The sequence below is a fragment of the Sorex araneus genome, chromosome 6 (assembly GCF_027595985.1).
Source record: "Sorex araneus isolate mSorAra2 chromosome 6, mSorAra2.pri, whole genome shotgun sequence".
Lineage (NCBI taxonomy): Eukaryota > Metazoa > Chordata > Mammalia > Eulipotyphla > Soricidae > Sorex > Sorex araneus.
The window spans coordinates 71,342,245-71,361,174 of NC_073307.1; the positions used below are offsets into that span (position 1 = coordinate 71,342,245).

The following is an 18,930-nucleotide window of genomic DNA, read 5'->3' on the forward strand; positions in this document are numbered from 1 at the left end:
TTCCTTGTAAAAGTTTGTGCACTTTTATATAGTATTTCTACAGTTGCATCGGATTAAGTTTTTAAGGACCTAGAAATGATTAAACTTTATAAAAATTAATTTCAAAATATTTTATTTAGCCTTCTTCTGGAGTAAGACCTTTTGGACAGGAGGCAAAAATGCTAGTGATCCAGATCAAACTGCTTGGTTTCTGAAACAAGGTCTTCCTTCAAGGACATACTAGTCCAATTAGTTTAATTCCATCTGTTCCATTTGTATGCAACACAGTATTTGAGTTTTAGTAACTCAGTGTTTCCCCGTACTTTGGAGAGAAGAATAAGGCCTTTCTTAAAATGTTTACCAGCTTACTTTATCATAATAAACTAAAAAACACTGACATTAAGGAGAGCCAAAGGAGTACCACAGCCCTGCTAAAACTTCTGCAGAAAGAGATAATTTTCTTTTATTGATTTTGCTCACTACTGTTGTTGTCCCAGCCGTTTTACAGGCTTCTCTTTATTCAAAACACATATACATTTGAGCTCTACTACCTTTTCAATAGCGTTTCTTTAAAAATAAAATACCACTGAAAATAAAATGCCTGCACGGTCCCTCAAAAAAGCCAGTTTTCAAATAATGTAATAATTGAGCACTCCAACACTGCATTGCAATACTAATCACAATCTTACAAAGACTGCATCCATGCTACCTTAACTCAGCACATTCTCATGTTCTCTTAAAAGAAAGAAAAACTTGGACTTACCTCATATATTCATTCAACTGCCCTCTGGGTAAATATTTACTGTAAATTGGACATTTGAATAAACACAATAAGCCTCTTCCCTGGTGCAGAAAGCAAGTTAAAAGGACTTCAAGCAGCGAGCTCAGAGGGAGGCACAGCCACTGCCCCCATCCTCCAGCCAACCTTCCGGGAGGGCAGGTTGGACGAGCTGACTCTCTGTAGAGCAGGACTTTCAAATAAAGCTTTCTATGCTTGGAGCTGAAGAGATTACGTCTTCCAAATTCAGCTGTCCCTGGTCAATGCTGCTTCTATGCCAGAAAATATTAGGCATTTCACTGCAGTCACTTCAAGCAAGAAACTATCTGAGCCGACTACATAAACCCTGCAATTCTGTTCCAAGATTAAAGAATGAGCACTGAATGCATAATTCATGCATCAAAACCTTCAATGCACTTCCTGTAGCCCTAGTTCAATACAGTAATAGTCTATTGATCATCTCATTACTAAGACAATTGGAGTTCCAGGATTGGTTTGTTTCTACAAATAAAATTACATTGTAAATCACAGGCAAACGCCTTCCATCCAGTAGCATTCACTTGGGTAAAACACACACAGCGATGACATTTGCATGCTGCAGAATGCTGAGTCCTTCTGCAGCAGAAACACTATTGAATAGTTTTTATTTTATTCAGAACACACACATTCTTCACATTTAGCTGAACATTTGCATTATAAGTAATTTTCCCTACTATTTCTAAAATATGTGAGCAATGCATACCTATAAATCATAGGAGTTTTTTTTTCCTTTTGTTTGTTTTGTTTCTCAGCCACACCCAACAGTTCTCAGGGCTTAGTCCTGGCTCTATACTCCACGCAGTCCTAGCAGCGACCTGGGATCTCATGTGGTGCCAGAGACTAAACCGAGTCAGCCACCTAAAAGGCTAGTGTCTTAACTACTGTGCAATCTCTCTAGCTTTAAATCATAGGAGATTTTTAAATCAGCATAATGAGGGCAGGGGCCAGAGCGATAGTACAGTGGGTAAGGCATTTGCCTTGCATGTGGCTGACCTCGGTTCAATCCTCGGCATCCTATATGTTCCCCCGAGCATCACCAAGAATTCCTGAGTGCAGATCCAGGAGCACAAACAGCTGTCATACACACTACTGAGTGCAGAGCCCTGAGCACCAGCAGCTGTCATACACACTACTGAGTGCAGAGCCCTGAGCACCAGCAGCTGTCATACACACTACACACACACACACACACACACACACACACACACACACACACACTCACACACACTGAGGACATAGTATGGGATTAAGAAGACTGCCTTGCGCAGAGTTGGCCCTAGTTTAATACCTGGCATCACTTATGGTCCCCAAAGACCACCAGTAATGACAGGACTAAAACTTAACCACTGACAAGCATGGCCCAACACACCCCCCAAATAAATAAATGGCCATATATTATCATTACTGTCAACTGTTTTGCAAGTTAGAAGTATACAGAATAGATGTGAGGGCCCTTAATCTTAAAATTTAGCTATTAAGAACATGGTTTCTTATAGTATTTTTAGTGGCTTAAAAAAATCAATGGTTGGGGCTGGAGTGATAGCACAGCAGGTAGGGTGTTTGCCTTGCACGTGGCCGACCCAGGTTTGATTCCCAGCATCCCATATGGTCCCCTGAGCACCGCCAGGAGTAATTCCTGAGTGCAGAGCCAGGAGTAACACCTGTGCATTGCCGAGTGTGACCCAAAAAGAAAAAAAAATGCTTAAAACAAAATGTGCACTTAATTATGTTAATATTCACCCAGGGTAACATAAGCAACATTTTTAAATGTCATAATGTAATTTACAATACCAGGACATCCAAGTAAAATAGCAAATGCTATACATACAATAATTACTTGTCAATTTCCCCAAATGTCTTCAATGAAAAGCCAATTATTCTTTATATTTACATTTCAGAGGATTGAACATGATATTGTTAAGATTTAGAAGTATAAAATAATGTTTTTCTAAAATATCTTTTTGTATATACCACACAAAAACACAACATTCAAACTGCACTCATTTGTGGTATATAAAGTAACATAATGGGAGATAACTAACACCTCAGGATAGTAGAGATAAGGGCCAGGAGGATCGCTTCACAGCGTGGAAGCCGGCCTCACACGCTGGGGGAAAAGGCAGCTGGGATAGAGAAGGGACCACTAAGTGAATGATGCTTGGAGCACTCACTCAGGATGGGAGATGTGTGCTGAAAGCAGACTATAGACCAAACATGATGACCACTTATTACCTATATTGCAAACCATAACACCCAAAAGGAGAGAGAGAGTAAGAGGGAATGTGCCTGCCACAGAAGCAGGGGGATGGGGTGGAAGTGGTGAGAAGGAAACTGGGAACACTGGTGGTGGAGAATGGGCACTGGTGGAGGGATGGGTACTTATCATTGTATGACTGAAGTGTAATCATGAAAGTTTGTAAGTCTGTAACTGTGTCTCACAGTGATTCATTAAAAACATTTTAAAAACACAACATTCATATTTTTAAGACTAGATGATAATATGAGATTTATAGACTCAAAGTAGAAAATCACATAACTATCCAAGTATATCTAAGGATCTCAATTATTAATTATAACACAGGGAACAATTGACCTCTGGAAGAGGTATGATCATGTGAATTTCAGGCTATATACAGTAACAATTGATATCAGTTAGAGTAGCAGGAGAATAGATGACAATGAGGTGTGATTCATGAATGTACAGGAAGATACCACTTTTATCCAAGTGTTAATGTATAAACATTATCCCTGCCTAACCAATGAGAAGATATTTGCACGTATTTTATGCTAAAATATTCTAATGGTAGCCTGAGATTAACCATCAAATGTATATATTTTATTGTCCAATATAAATAATCACGTGAAGATCCAGTTCCACCGCTGCTGGCGGGCCAATCTAAAGAGAGACACGGTGAGGACTCTATAAGAGCTTTATTAACAACAAGCTGTCACTTGGAAGATGCAAATTTATCCTCAAAATATCTTGACTTCCTGGCCACAGAGGCAGGTTTTTGAGATGAAGAACAGGGAAGCACATGTTTAGGAAGGGTGGACACCAGTGAACACCAGAATGAATAATTATCTCTCAATGGATGCTTCACAAGGTATTTTCTGTATTATTTGCAAACCTAAACAAGGAATTGGAGATCAAAATAAAGACAAGTATGCCTGCCCAGAAGAGCTGCTGATAATTCAGCTCCTCGTTTTTGGGGAGGCCATTTTCATGTTTTATTCTCTTGGGTAAGTTATATTCCCACATTTAAATATATAGTTTCTAACATTGAAAAATAAACCTTCAAATAAATCACAAAGTAGACCATATTTTATAAAGTATGGGTCTATGCAGATAGCTCAGTAAATTAGAAAGCATTCTTCGCATGTGACAGGCCTGGGTTTGATGCCATTAAATGCATGGTCTTCTGAGAACTGCCAAAAGTGATTCACAGCCAGAGAGCCAGGAGTGGCCCTTCAAGCAAACTCAGAGTACTACCACGTGTGGCCAAAAAGATGTACTTTTTTAAATCTAGCAATACTACTTTCTTTTTTTTTTTCTTTAACTCATTCTTTATTTTTTTTTCTTTTTTTTATTATTATTATTAGTTTATTTTTAATTAGAGAGTCATCGTGAGGGTACAGTTACAGATCCACACATCTTTGTGCTCATGCTTCCCCCATACAAAGTTCAATAACCCATCCCTTCACCAGTGCCCATTCTCCACCACCCGTAAACCCAACATCCCTCCCCCCCCTCCCCAGACCCTTCTCCCCCCACCCCACCCTGCCACTGTGGCAGGGAATTCCCTCTTGTTCTCTCTCTCTGATTAGGTGTTGTGGTTTGCAATAGAGGTGTTGAGTGGCCATTGTGTTCAGTCTCTAGTCTGTATTCCACCCGCCTCACCCTTCCCCCACATGTCCTCCAACCACATTTTACTTGGTGGTCCCTTCCCTGAGTTACCCAGAATGAGAGACCAGCCTCCAAGCCATGGAAATATTCTCCTGGTACTTATTTCTACTATTCTTGGGCGTTAGTATTATAGTCTATTATTCTATATTCCACAGATGAGTGCAATCTTTCTATGTCTGTCTCTCTCTTTCTGACTCATTTCACTTAGCATGATACTTTCCATGTTGATCCACTTATATGCAAACGTCATGACCTCATTTTTTCTAACAGCTGCATAGTATTCCATTGTATAGATGTACCAGAGTTTCTTCAACCAGTCATCTGTTCTAGGGCACTCGGGTTTTTTCCAGATTCTGGCTATTGTAAACAGTGCTGCAGTGAACATATAAGTGCATATGTCACTTCGACTATACTTTTTGGCTTTTCTGGGATATATTCCCAGTAGTGGTATTGCTGGGTCAAATGGGAGTTCAACCTCTAGTTTTTTGAGAATCGTCCATACTGTTTTCCAAAAGGGCTGAACTAGCCGGCATTCCCACCAGCAGTGTAGAAGGGTCCCTTTCTCCCCACATCCTCTCCAACAGCAGTTTAAATCTAGCAATACTACTTTCACAACATTTACAAAATGTACTAATAAATGAATAAAACACACAAATAACTAAAATGGAATTCACAATAACTTTGAGAAAAAAGTGCAGAACTTCAATTCTAAATATGTAACACTATGTTTTATTAAGGAAATTCTGCAGTGTTTTTGTTTCTTCATTTGTTTGTTTTGGGGTCACACCCAGCAATACTCAGTGACGCTCTGTACTCACGAATTACTCCTGGAGGTACTTGGGGACCTTATGGGATGCTGGAGCTTGAACGCAGATTGGCTGTGTGCAAGGCAATTGCCTACATGTTCTACTATTGTTCTGATCCCTAAATTCTGCAGTTTTCTGAAACTTTAATCTGTGTTGAGGCAATATGGCCCAAAAGAGTGTAGATGTTTGGGTACAAAGGATAGAGTATTCACTGGGTGTGTGGCCATCCCAGCACCCCGCATGCTAGTTTTTCTTGCTGACTCGCATGGATGCAGAACTGAGAGTGTCCTTTTTCTAAAGACCAAGCAAGATGGAAACAGAGAGCACTGTCTTTACACCGGGCAGCTGCTTCCTGCTGCACTTGATCAAAATGCATCCATTTGATCTGAGACAGTTACCCTCCAACCTGAGGGCCTGAGGCTGAATAAAGCTTTTTGACAAACTATCATTTTATCTCTCGACTAATTGGTCTCATCAAGCAATAAAGATCAGACTTTTACAGTCAAAAATATCTTATTAAATATAGGCAATAGATAAACCATATGATCCTGCAAATTTAGTACTAGGTAGTCATCAAAAATATATAAAAACACTAATTTAAAAACTGTAGGCATGCCTATATTCATGTACTTATGCCTATATTCAAAGATAATTGACAACCCATATGCCCAATTTAAAAATGAATGTATAGGGGGCTGGTGATTTCCAGCATCCCATATGATCTCCTGAGCACCGCCAGGAATAATTCCTGAGTGCATGAGCCAGGAGTAACCCTTGTGCATCTCTGGGTGTGATGCAAAAGAAAAAAGAAAAATGAATGTATAAAGAGATTATATGTACGCAAAAAAGCACTATTTATTTATATGAAAAATCTTGCCATTTAAAATATCCTGAATGAAACTGGAGATTATACTAAGAGAAATAAGTCAGAAAAAGAAAAACAACCATGCATGATTTCACTCTTTTGTGAACAACTGGGAAAAAAAGAGAGAGAAAGAAAGAAAAAAAAGAGGGGCTGGAGCAATAGCACAGTGGGTTGGGCATTCGCCTTGCAAATCACCAACTCGCGTTCGATTCCCAGCATCCCATATGGTCCCCTGAGCACCACCAGGAGTGATTCCTGAGTACAGAGCCAGGAGTAACCACTGAGCATCACCGGGTGTGACCCAAAAAAGCAAACAAACAAAAGTAAAAGTTGGAAAGTACTCAGTGAATTGTGGTGGAAGGATACACCGATATTGGGCATGGTGAGGTAACATTTATTTGAACAAATAAAAATTGTTCACTGAAAACATATACATTGTAAACCAATATCATTTTACTTTAAAAAGTTAATATAAAAAAGGCTTTAAAATTTTTAATGAAAAAGAAACAACAACAAATAGCAAAGCCAATACCCTGAACAATCTGCATTTCAAGAGTCTGTTTAAAATGATCTAGTTTGCAAGTGTAACCATGAAGATCTATTGTTCCATTGTTGCTTGAGTCAACAGGGGATTGAGTCCAGGCCCTGAGAAAGAGCCTTGTTCAGAAACAATCCTGTGTATTAAAAAACACAGGATTGTCTGGCTCACATATTCAAAGTAAATCATCTTGCCTGTGAGGTCATAAGAAGCAGATTATGTAGAAATCTTAATTCTGTTTTTAGAAAATGCAGATTTTTAAGATTGTTGGGTGCTGAGTACCATATTTGAGGGGGGGGGGGGTAAAAGACATCCTCCACTGCATCTAAAATTCTGAAAAAACATTCCTGATTAAGGTTTAAATTCAAGTATTATCTTCTGATAATTAGCGTTAGGGAAATGGACAAGATAAGGAAAGCAATCCCTACATTTAAAAATATTTTATCTAGAATAATTTTCTTTTAGAAAAAGAATTTTCTTCAACTTAAAAAACTATTATTCTGTTCCAGATCATTTAAAAATAATGTTAATGTGTGTACGTTTGATGTAAATTTCCTATACTTCCACCCACCAGCAGAGTGCCAAAAATTCTCCATCACCATCCTTATAGCACTTCTAGGTTTAATTTGGGAGAGAGGCGCTGGCTTACGACCAAACCCATGGGTAGTAGGAGCTTACTGCGGGCATTCTGTTCAGGGATGACTCCTGGCAGTGTGAGAAGGAACAGTGGAATGCCAGGGACCAAACCAGGATCAGCTAGATGCCAGACAACACCTTGCCCCTGGGCTATCTCGCTGGCCCTAGGTTTTTAATTTTAATGTCACTGTCACTGTCATCCCGTTGCTCATAGATTTGTTCGAGCGGGCACCAGTAATGTCTCTCATTGAGAGACTTCTTGTTACTGTTTTTGGCATATCCAATACATACGGGTAGCTTGCCAGGCTCTATCGCTCGGGCTCCATACTCTTGGTAGCTTGCCAGGCTCTCCGAGAGGGGCAGAGGAATAGAACTCGGGTCGGCCGCGTGAAAGGCGAATGCCTTACCACTGTGCTATCGCTCCAGCAATTTTAATGTAAACTTATTAAATTCTTTGGGATCAGTTCAAAAGAATGGATAAAAGTGAACCTTTGTCTGCTTTCACTTTATAATCCTACAACACTTCTGATTTGGGTTTTGAATTTCTAACCTTTGGATTCCGGAATTGCAAATCTCAGTCATTTCAAAATGTGCTCATGTATGTTTCACACTCACTTGCTATTATCTTGTTTAAGGTTACCACAGCCACAGACTGTGGAAAACCTCCAGGAGACACAGAGCACGGAAAACCTCTCTTACAAGATGTGTTTAAAGGGAAAAGCCAGCCACCATGTAAATAAATATTTCATGTAAATAGCGAAGGTTCATTGCTAAGCTATGCAGAGGCCAAGTCAACAAAAATCCCAGCTATACCTGTCTTTGGGCTGAAAACTCTGGGTCTTCTCAGGGTGGGGACAAACAGCCTCCCCTGGAAGCTCCACCCACACCCCACAGCCCCGTCATATAACAACAGCTCAGCTTCACAGCTTCACTACTGAGATTAGCAGTGAGGATGCTCTGAGCAGTGAGTCGGTACTTTTATTCACAGTGTGATAGTTCTTAGAACTCCCCTGATTTGTATTCAGTACTTCCGCACTGGGGATATTGACATTGACCTCTACTTTGGATACTTGGGCTGGAGCGATAGCACAGCGGTAGGGCGTTCGCCTTTCACGCGGCCGACCCGAGTTCGATTCTTCCGCCTCTCTCGGAGAGCCCGGCAAGCTACCGAGAGTATCGCGCCCACTCGGCAGAGCCTGGCGAGCTACCCGTGCGTATTGGATATGCCAAAAACAGTAACAATAAGTCTCTCAATGAGAGACGTTACTGGTGCCTGCTCGAACAACTCGATGAGCAACGGGATGACAGTGACTTTGGATACTAGGTATCTGTCCCAGGAAGAAAAAAAGTGCTTTCAAAAAGTGTTTATTGGCTTCTCTGCAGAGATTAGTAATAAGGCTGAGCTGTTTGCATGGTGGCTCGTTCTGGCAACCTTAAATAAGAGAATAGCAAGTAAGCATGAGACATACATGAATGCATTTTGAAATGGCTCAGGATTGCAATTCAGGAAGCCAAGCCAAAGCTGCGGAAATCATTGGCCCAGTTCTACAGGCCTTGTAATTCCTATAGCATGTGGCTGCACATGAAGACATGCGACACCTTCAGCTTCCACAATACTGACAGCCCAGTTGAACCACACCAAATTAGAGGGGAAAGTAACAGAGAAGCCAACTAAGGTCACTAAGGAAATAAGGAGGGGCTGGAGCAATAGCAATAGAATAGGGGGTAGGTGTTTGCCTTACTGGGTTCGATTCCCAGCATCCCATATGGTGGGCGGGGGGCGAGCACCGCCAGGAGTAATTCCTGAGTTCAGAGCCAGGAGTAATCCCTGGGATCTCTGGGTGTGACCCGAAAAGGAAAAAAGGAAAAAAAAAAAGAAAAGGAAATAAGGAAATAACAAAATCGTAGAAGGCTGAACTAGCAACTAAAAGCTCAGTGAAGCTGTAATGACTTTAATAACCACATTGTGAGATATAAACATTTTCACAAATTCTTTTACTGTACTGTTTTTATAAATTTTTTGCCATTTTGTTGTATCAAGCAATATGAAATAAGCTATTTGTGCCAGCGAGGCGAGTAAGCGTGGGAGTTGGTGGGAAAAGGAGACGGTGGCGGAGGCACGGTCACATCAGTGGTACGACTGGTGTTAGGACACTGAGTATCTGGAACAACACTACTATGAACAACTTGTAAGCCATGGGATTTAAAGTTTTAAAAATGTGCCAGATTCCCTCAATCCACCCCCTCACCTCAAGGTAACCTAGATTTTTTGGTCAGAGACTAAGAATAAGGATTTGCTTTCATTGAATTGAATTTCATTTCACTGAATTGCTTTCTCTTTGTTTTTGTATTTTTTTCTTCATAGCATATAAAAGCAAGATAATCTGGTTTATAATAATTTGTCTTTCTCCTCTGGCATGTACTGCTCAGCATGATCATACTAGTACTATCTATGTTGTACCAAAAAGCAAGATTTCATGTTTCTTTGAGATTGGTAGCATTCCATAATAAATATATGGTGTAATTTTATTTTTCCACTTGCCTGTTGATGGTATCTCGCATTGTTTCTAAATATTGGCTATTGTATATAGTGCTACAGTAAAGTACATATACCAATTTTAAAGTGTTTTTTCTTCTTTGGGTAGATACCTAGTATCCCAAGTGGGGATAGGTACCTAGATTCCACTTTACTGGCTCTCCCATTTCTCTCCATCCCTCCCTTCCTCAAAAGCCTCCAAATAAAATGTTTTTACTTCATTGCTTGTCTCCTCCTGAAATTATTTGCTGTGAGATAGGACAAAGTCCTCTAAGGCCTAGGCAGGACTGGCTTTCCTTTCCTGCAAAGAGCAATTCCTCGCTCTACTGACAATGGCTCCCTAAGATAGCAGGTGGTGGAAATTAGCTCCTGTGCCAAGAAGACAGGGAGCTGTCAGGTGTGGATTGCCAGTCCCCTGCCTCTGGTTCGTGCTACACATGCGCTCACGCACAGAAGTCCTAGCCTTCCCCGCGGGCCTCAGGGTGGCAGAGGTGGATCAGGAGAAAGTGACCGTCTCTCTCCTCTCTGCCTCAAATAAGCCACTTGGGGGGTCCTCCAGCTTCAGTACTAACATATCTGATTCCCCAACGCGAGGTATTCAGTGTGGAGTTGTATAGAGAACCAGCCACAGGAACCAACAAACACGTGACCCTCCCTCGCCCCCCACACGCCTGCGAAACATGTACAGGAACCAGCTAGGCAGCTGCTGGAAGCAAGGACTTGAAGGTGCTGTGTTCGTGCCCTCTCTTAAGCTGCAAGCAGGAGAAAGAAAACTGGGACTTCTAGCTACTTAATTTCAGATTGCAAGTATGGAAATGTGATGAAACAAGAGAGATAGGTCACTCCCGCCTCCCCCCGCGCAATTTTTCTCTACTTAAGGACCAAATCACTGGGAAGTCGGGAATACATCAGACTCAGCAAGGTCAAGACCTCTAGAGAGCTGGAGGGGGACGGGGAGGAAGAAATATTAAGAACATCTCTTAAGGGTATGGAAAATCTGAGCAGGCCAAAAGCAATAGAAGTATATTTTGCTCATATGCGAAACTCAAAACCAATAGATACAACAAAATACAGATGCCTAAATGGATGGAGAATGAAGAAGCATATCTTAGTTTTTGTACTCCAGGCCTGGTGCATCAAAGAACAAAAACAAGAGGATTGATCAGCTCAGTCCAAACATATTATCCTCCCTTAAAAAAGCCTCTAGAGTGGCCAGCAATCAGTTCAGCAATATTATGGAAACAGTTGGACATTTGTTTCTTTGGACATTGTAGCAACTTTTCTGTCCAGTTTTGCGGTTTTGTTCAATCCTTCGAGTTGGAAAGAAACGCATTTCACTGAGAATGTAGAGAAAGGCTGCTATTATAGGATGAGCCACTAACAGCCAAACCCTTAGCTTAAAGCAATACACCCACAACAAGGCTTTAGGCTTGGGTCCAATCGTAGGCCACACCTACCAAAGGGTGGAGGAAGTGGGGAAAGAGGTTTTATAGATGTTTTGTTGTATTTCTTCGTTCCTGGTAAGGAGTTAAGAAGTTCTGCTACTTCATTTCTAGCCCTTTCAAGAGGAGTGCTAGATTTTTGTCTGTCTTCAGGCAAAGGATGCAGTCATTTGGGTCTCAGGTCTAACAGAAAAGTTGTTTAAAGTTGTTATTGCCAATTTGAAGAATGTTTTGGAATTTATCTGTTTTACTAAGGAAGCAACAAAAGTAGGATGTGTTCAAGTACAAAAGATAGTAACTTCAGGTTATGTACTTGGAAAGAAATTGATAAATGATGGCTACATGTGTGCAAATGTTTTGTTGGGTCTTTGCTCAAGGAGAAGGCTTAGTTAATTCAGGCTTCACCTTCTCAGAAAATGTTGTAAAGACTATTTCTTTGCGAGATAAGCAAGAAATATGGGATCTATGTTCAAACAAAAGATCCTGTCATACAGCTCTGTTCTGATGAGAAAGTTAGCTTTAAAGGTGAAGTGCTTCTCTGGGCCTGGCTAACAGTTCTAGCCATGCTCTGGAGGGAAATTCAGAAGCTGTCAAGGCGGCTCCTGGTCCAGGGCTGAGATACAAGCAGTTTACAAGTTGTGAGCAATAGCTTCTAAGGGAGATCGCAGGTAGGGGGGCAAGTTCAATGTTTGGTACACAGATCATGTGAATTCAGGTCTCACACTGAAAGAGCAGACAATTGATTGTAGCTCTCCAGGTCTAAGTGTGGTGGGCCGACAGTGTTCAGGCCAGGAGGGGCACAAGAAGCCTCCACTTCAGAATGCCCAGGCGAAAAGAGGTGGTGGCTGTCAAGCCACCATGCCACAGGCAGCTTTTTGTACAGCGCTCCATAAAGGTAAAGGAAAAGTTTCTGGTTTTAGCCACTAGTTCGTGGTGGTTCCCAGATCCAGGATGGTTTTGAACCCACTAAAGAAAAGGCTTCTAGGAGTGGGGGTCCATGCAGCTCTCAGGTTTCTAAGTGGGGAAGTTCTAGTGGCCTCGCCCCAGAGATGGTCAAGCTCTCAATCTCTCGCAGGCGGCCACTGCTAGAGCAGCAAGTCCAAGCCACATCAGGAGGAGCAGAGGCAGCGACTTCCGGCTCAGATCTGTCCTCACGGAAGGGATGACGAGTTGTTGGAAGGAGATGTTCCCCAAGTGGAAGTGCTCGTGGAGTGACAGTTTTCAGATCATGGTGTGTGTGGTCTTGGGAATGTGTCTAGAGCACTCAAGCCGTGCAGGCCGCACCCTTCGTGCCTTTCCTCAGGTTCTCAGAGACAAGGAAACTCAGGCTTTTAGTACTCTGGGCACAGGGCAGCTCCCAGCAGCTGCAATGCCCACCAGCTTAGCTTTGTCCCAGGAGTACGACCCTCAGGTCTGCTCAGGACTGCAGCTTTCAGGCCGGGAGGGGCATGAGAAGCCTCCGCTTCAGGACGCCCAGGTGAAAGGGAACTTGGCTCAGGGAAACCTGACAAGCAGCACATTGGGTTTTCATGGTTACCTCCAGGCTTCCCAAGGTGAAGGCAAAAGGCATTTCTGATCTTTCATCCCTCATGGCAGCATCTAGAGGCTCACAGACAAGAAGGTGAATCCGAGGGAAAGGAGCTATTGAAAAAGGAAGCCTCAGTTCCCCCTTGCCAGTGAGACACAAAACCACAGTTTCCTCTCTCCAGATGTTCCATCTCTCCCCCATCAACCTGACAAACATTCCACCCGCAAGGCACTGTCGCAGCACCCAGGGCTTCACAGGAACATCAAACTCTGCTCTGGCCTTTCGGCTGACAGGGAAACTAAGATAATGGGCAATCCTGGAGTCTAGGCTGATGGGGAAACTGGGATCATTGGCAATTAGGCCTGGAAGATTTGTCTTCCCTTCCCAGTGAAGAAGGAAGCCACGTTCTTCAAGGCAGTTTCCACTTCCCACCTTTCTTCCCATTGACCTGGCACATTTCATTCCCAAACTCCTGCCCCAGTGGTCATAATAATTTTTAGGACCATAAAACTCTGTCCTGGAGCCTGGACCAACCGGGAAACTAAGATAAGGGGTAAACATGCCCAGAAAGATTTAGACCAGCTGGATATCACTGTAATTTTCTGGTGCCAATTGGCAAGGGATGCCAGGAGCCCTTAAAACGGCCTTCACGAGGGTGTTGTAACTGTTCTCCTTGGGGACCAGCATGCCCTCTGTGGATGTTAACGGATGCCACCGTGGGTGGCAATGTGACACTGGCACATGCATGTATACCTTAATGTTTAATTATTTTTTGGGCCACACCCCTTGGTGCTCAAGATTAACTCTTGAGTGTGCATTCAGGGGTCACTACTCTGGCTCAGGTAATTGTGGTGCCAGGGATCAAACCAGGGTCAGCTGGGTGCAAGGCCGATTTAAGCTAGACCTCCAAGACGAGATGATGTTGGGTTAGCAAGAATCTGGAAGAAAATAATTGAAGAACAAGAGAGAAGCTTTTGCAAACTATGTCCTTTAGGATGTAATAGGGCGATCATAATAACTGAATTAACCTGCCTTATAACCAAGCACACATCTAAAGTAAACATCTAAACTGTGAGGAACAACAACGTGGGTTGGAGAACTTCACCAGAGAACAGAGAAGGCACCAACCAGTGAATCCACCTAGAGATCTCCTAGTAGTAGAAGGGTGCAAACAGTAAGAGACTTGTCCCCAGGGTGCTTCAGGAAAATATAAGGAAGCAGCAGAGAATCTCACCACATACAATGAGCAAAGATAATAACCCAGAAAATTCTTCCAGCACTAATCACCCATAAAGTCTCTCAGACAATGACTCTATAGAGAAAATTGTAAGGATGTTCACTGAGCTCAAGAATACAGGGTCACAGACAGAAAAAAAAAAAACATAAGAAAGTGTGAGAAAGATTGAATCAGAAATAACAAACTAAAGAATCTGGTAGGTGAAATGAAAAACTCAGTGTAAGGCCTTAGTAGCAGAATATCAGCAGCTGGAGACAAAATAAGCAAGCTTCACTGAGAAGCATTAAACCTCTATTGACATTAGAAGATGGGGTGCAGGGGAGAAATCTCAAAAGAAATGAACAACAGTTAAAAGAGTTTTAGGATGAATACAAGAGAAACAACATATAAATTAAAGGGGTACCAGAGGACCAAGAAGACAATTCCAGTGAATAACCAACAAAGACATCATTGCTGCCAAGTTCCCAGACATAGAGCTCATGCATCCAGATCCAAGATGTCTAAAGAGTACCAGAAAAAGAGACTCAAATGAAAAGACTCCAAAACACATCCTTATAGGAATGAAGAAAGCCATTGATATAGAATATTAAAAACACAAGATCAACATAGGAAATTACATACAAAGAAGCATCCCTAACATTTATATCAGATTTATCAAACTAGACCCAGCAGGTCCTAAACAACAGTGGGATATATAAAATAAATTTTTCAATGAAACGAATGCCTGACCAAGAATACTTTAACCAGACAGACTTTCATTCAGATATGAAATAACAATAAGACACTTCACAGATAAACAAACAATTCAGGAACATCACAGACTTGGAACCAACTCTGCAAGGAGTGCAGAGGCTTCTTTATGACATGACAAATCTCTACAAATACACAAGACTTCCACAGGAAAAAAATAGCAAAACTTGGGGCTGGAGCAATAGCACAGTGGGTAGGGCATTTGCCTTGCACGTGGCTGAACCAGGTACGATTCCCAGCATCCCATATGGTCCCCTGTGCATGGCCAGGAGTAATTCTTGAGTGTATGAGCCAGAAGTAACCCCTGTACATCGCCAGGTGTGACCCAAAAACAGACAAACAAAAAAATAGCAAAACTCTATGACAAAAATTTCACTCAACATCAATAGTGTAAATGCACCAATTAAGAGACACAGAGTGGCGAGGATGGATTAGAAATTCAAACCCAACTTCCTGCTGTCTAGAAGAAATGCATGTAAACACTAAGGGCAAACACAGGTTGGAAGACAATATTTCAAGCAAACAATTCCCTGAGAAAGGCCAGGGTAGCCTTTCTATACAATTTCTATCAGACAGCATAGATTTCAGGCTTAAGAAACTCATAAGGGACAGAGAAGATCATTTTTTAATGATAGAAGATATTGTACATCAGAAAGAACTCACATTTGTAAACATATATGCTTTGAATTAGGGTCAATCAAAATAGTTAAAACATCTGCTCACAGACTTGAAAGAAGATATTGAAAGCAACACAATAATAGTTGGAGACTTCAATACTCTATCACCTCTCGAGAGAAGGACTAGACTAAAACTGGAAATACTGTATCTGAAGAAATAAATGGGAGAGTGGTTTGGAATATATATATATATTTATATATCATCTATATGTGCACCCCCCAGAAAGTTGAGTATACATTCTTTTCCAGTGTGCATGGGACATTCTCCAAGATAGACCCACATACTGGGTCACAAAATAAACCTCCACAAAGTCAGGAGGAAACAAACCAGTGGAATAGAATTGAAAAATTCTGAGACAGACCCTCATATGTTTATAGACAGTTCATGTATATAAGGGCAAAAAATAATGAAATAGAGCAAGGGAAGCCTCTTTAGCAGGTGGTAGTGGGAAAACTGGTCAGCCACATAGAAAAATAAAATGAACTCAGACCTCTTTCCTTACACCATGCATAAAAGTCAAATCAAACTAGTATAAAGGCCTTAATATCAGATCTGAGTCCATAAACTACACAGAGGAAGACATGGGCAGAGCTCTCCTGACATTGAAACTAGAGGCATCTTTAAGGATAAAACACCCTTGGCAAAGCAAGTGAAAGCAAAGATTTCTAAATTGGACTATATTAAATTGAAAAGCTTTACACCTCAAAGGAAATGATGACCAGAATACAAAGATACCCTACAGGCTGAAAGAAAGCATTTTGATATCATGATTTATTAGATAAAGGATTAATATCTAAATATATAAAGCGGTGGTAGAATTTTACAAGAAAAATCATCCAAGCCTCTCAAAAATGAGAAGCAGAGATAAACAGAAATGCAAATGGCTAAAAAGCACATGAAAACATTTTCTGATCACTACTCATCAGGGAAATAAAAATCAAAAAAACAATGACATATCACTTCACTGAGAGAGACTGGCACACATCAAAAAGAACAACAGCAACCAGTGCTGATCTGAACGGGGTGGAGGTGGGGGAAACTGCTGGTAGGAACATCCACTAGTCTAGCCGTTTGGGAAAACAATATGGACGTTCCTCAAAAAAAAAAAAAAAAAAAAAAAACTTGGACTTTTTCGCAACGGGTTTGCAGCCAGAACACAGATGTCGTGAAAACCACAGCTAAACGCAAGCCAAAATGGGAAAGGAAAAGACTCACATGAACATTGTCATCTTCGGACACATAGACTCGGGCAAGTCCACCACCACTGGCTACCGGATCTACAAATGTGGCGGCATCAACAAGAGAACGATCGAGAAATTCGAGGAGGCCACTGAGATGGGAAAGGGCTCCTCCAAGTACGCCTGGGTCTTGGATAAACTGAAAGCTGAATGTGAGCGTGGTATCACCATTGATATCTCCCTGTAGAAGTTCGAGACCAGCAAGTACTATGTGACCATCATTGATGCTCAGGACACAGAGACTTTATCAAGAACATGATTGCAGGCACTTCTCAGGCTGACTGCGCTGTCCTGATTGTTGCTGCTGGTGTGGGTGAATTTGAGGCCGGTATCTCCAGGAACGGGCAGACCCGAGAGCATGCCCTTCTGGCTTACACACTGGGTGTGAAACAGCTCATTGTTGGCGTTAACAAAATGGATTCCACTGAACCACCCTACAGCCAGAAGAGATACGAGGAAATTGTTAAGGAAGTCAGCACCTACATTAAGAAAATTGGCTACAACCCTGACACAGTAGCATTTGTGCCAACTTCTGGTTGGAACGGTGACAACATGCTGGAGCCAAGTGCTAATATACCCTGGTTCAAGGGTTGGAAAGTCACCTAAGGATGGCGGTGCCAGTGAAATCACACTGCTTGAAGCTCTGGATTGCATCCTGCCTCCCACTCGTCCAACTGACAAACCCCTGCGTGGGCCCCTCCAGGACGTTTACAAGATTGGAGGTATTGGTACTGTCCCTGTGGGCTGAGTTGAGACTGGTGTGCTCAAACCTGGCATGGGGGTCACATTCACCCCAGTCAATGTTACAACTGAAGTGAAGTCTGTTGAAATGCACCATGAAGCTCTTAGCGAGGCTCTTCCTGGGGACAACGTGGGCTTCAACGTCAAGAACGTGTCTGTTAAAGATGCTCGTCGTGGCAATGTGGCTGGTGACAGCAAAAATGATCCTCCAATGGAAGCTGCAGGCTTCACAGCTCTGGTGATTATCCTGAACCATCCTGATCAGATCAGTGCTGGTTATGCACCTGTGCTGGATTGCGACACAGCCCACATTGCTTGCAAGTTTGCTGAGCTGAAAGAGAAGATTGACCGTCGTTCTGGGAAAAAGCTGGAAGATGGCCCCAAGTTCTTGAAATCTGGTGACGCTGCCATCGCTGATATGGTCCCTGGCAAGTCCATGTGTGTTGAGAGCGTCTCTGACTACCCTCCTCTGGGTCGTTTTGCTATTCGTGATATGAGGCAGACTGTTGCTGTGGGTGTCATCAAAGCAGTAGACAAGAAGGCAGCTGGAGCTGGCAAGGTTACCAAGTCTGCCCAGAAGGCTCAGAAGGCTAAATGAATATTATCCCCAGTACCTGCCACCCCAGTCTTAATCAGTGGTGGAAGAACGGTCTCAGAACTGTTTGTCTCAATTGGCCATTTAAGTTTAATAGTAAAAGACTGGTTAATGATAACAATGCATCGTAAAACCTTCCGAAGGAAAGGAAAATGTTTTGTGGACCATTTGTGTTTTGCGTGTGTGTGACAGTTTAAGTTATTAGTTTTTAAAATCAATACTTTTTAATGGAAACAACTTGACCAAAAATCTGTCACAGAATTTTGAGACCCATTAAAAACAAAGTTCAATGAGAAAAAAAAAAACTTGGAATTCAGTTTCAATATGACCCAACAATACCATTCTTTTGGCTACATCTCCAAGGGCCCAAAAATACAATGCAGAAAAGTCACCTGAATTCTTATGTCTTATGTTAATTGCATCACTATTCATAACAGCCCAAAGCTGAAAACAACCCAAGTGCCCTAAAATAGTTGACCGAATTAAAACAAAACCTATGGTACATATACACAATGGAATACTACTCAGTTGTAAGAAAAGATCAAGTCATGCAATTTGCTGCTATGTGGACGGATCTAGAGAGTATCATACAGAGTAAAGTTAGTCAGAGGGGGAAAATCAGACACAGTCTCTCTCCTAT

At 41.9% G+C, this 18,930-nt stretch overlaps 1 protein-coding gene and 1 pseudogene across 7 annotated transcripts in view; one reads left to right on the plus strand and one right to left on the minus strand.

Annotated features, from left to right (window-relative positions):
* The window catches only part of CNTN1 (contactin 1), a 336,636-nt gene that overhangs the window by 232,393 nt on the left and 85,313 nt on the right, over positions 1 to 18,930 (minus strand). For 2 of the 7 annotated variants that reach the window (XR_008630792.1, XM_055143920.1), the window contains exon 1: positions 743 to 1,094. The exons of 3 other annotated variants lie outside the window; for them this stretch is intronic. The gene's annotated coding sequence lies outside the window, so the exon portion shown is untranslated. Of the gene's footprint in view, positions 1 to 742; positions 1,095 to 18,930 lie in introns of those variants that run through there. 2 more of the 7 variants (XM_055143919.1, XM_055143915.1) reach the window with 2 other exon arrangements.
* On the plus strand, positions 16,911 to 18,443 carry LOC101547563 (elongation factor 1-alpha 1-like; annotated as a pseudogene).